The sequence below is a fragment of the Mus pahari genome, chromosome 12 (assembly GCF_900095145.1).
Source record: "Mus pahari chromosome 12, PAHARI_EIJ_v1.1, whole genome shotgun sequence".
In the NCBI taxonomy this organism is placed as follows: Eukaryota; Metazoa; Chordata; class Mammalia; order Rodentia; family Muridae; genus Mus; species Mus pahari.
This window is the reverse complement of record NC_034601.1, coordinates 88,911,918-88,913,130: the sequence shown is the minus strand read 5'-3', so window position 1 is coordinate 88,913,130 and position 1,213 is coordinate 88,911,918.

Here is a 1,213-nt window from a genome sequence, read left to right as displayed (position 1 = left end):
CAGAGTAAACCCTGCCTTCCTTAAGATGCTTTTGTCAAGCAGTCACAGTAACAATAAAGAACGAATATACTTAGGCTTTTTTGTTGTTGTTTTTGTTTTTGTTTTTGTTTTGAGACAACTCATGGTGATCCTCCCCTACCTCAGCCCCTCAAGTGCTGTCATCACAGGAACAAGCCACAACAACCAGCTCTGGATTTTTCTTTTCATATTAATCCTCATGCTTTAACTCACAGGGTTCCTTTTTCATCTGCATTTCTTAGAGTGATTCATTTCACATAAGGGATCATCCTAAACAGAATACAGACCAGAACAATTAACATCAAAGTCCGTCAAGGGCAGACCTGTTAGGGAACACCTGCTGAGGTCAGAGGCATCGCAGAAGTAGTCAAGCACAATGACATCTTAGATAAGTTGATATAGAAAGCATTCGATAGAAACCTTCAACTCAAATTGTCATGTTGGAAACAACTTTTTTTTTCCCTTTGGTTTTGGTTTTTTGAGTTTCTCTGTGTAATAGCCCTGGCTTTCCTGGACTCACTTTGTAGACCAGACCTATCTCAAACTCACAGAGATCTGCCTGCCTCTGCCTCCCAAGTGCTAGGACTGAAGGCATGCATTACCATACGCAGCCTTGGAAACAACTCTTAATGCAACAGTATTGGCAGTGGGCCTTAAGAGAGCTGAGGCAATGAGGATTTGTGCTGAGGCCCAGGAAGTAGCTAGCTGTCCTGAGAGAGGTGAATCTTGCCGCTGGCTCAGGTGTCCTGAGAGAAGTAGGTCATGCCTAGCTAGCTCTCACCCTCTATTGGCTCACATCATGGTGCGGAATGGGGCCCTCTCAGATTCTGGAGCTATGCTCTTGGACTTCTCAGCATCCAGAACCCTAAGTCCTACCTCACTCTTCATTTAGTATGGCAATATGTCAGAGAAAGACAAATCAGAGACTTTATTCAAAGCTAAGATAGAGCTGGAGAGAGAGTGCAACTGGGACCAGCTGTGAACCTGAATTTGATCCGAAAATCTATGAGAAGGCCAGGCAGAGTGGCAGATGCTTGTAATCCCAGCCCTGTGGAGGCAGAAATTAGTGGATTCCTGGGGCTCATTAACCAGAAAACCTTGCCTGCATCATGAACTAAAGATCAGTGAGAGACCCTGTCTCAAAACAAGGTAGAGGATGCATGAAAAGCAACACCTGAGACTGGAAGACACGGGG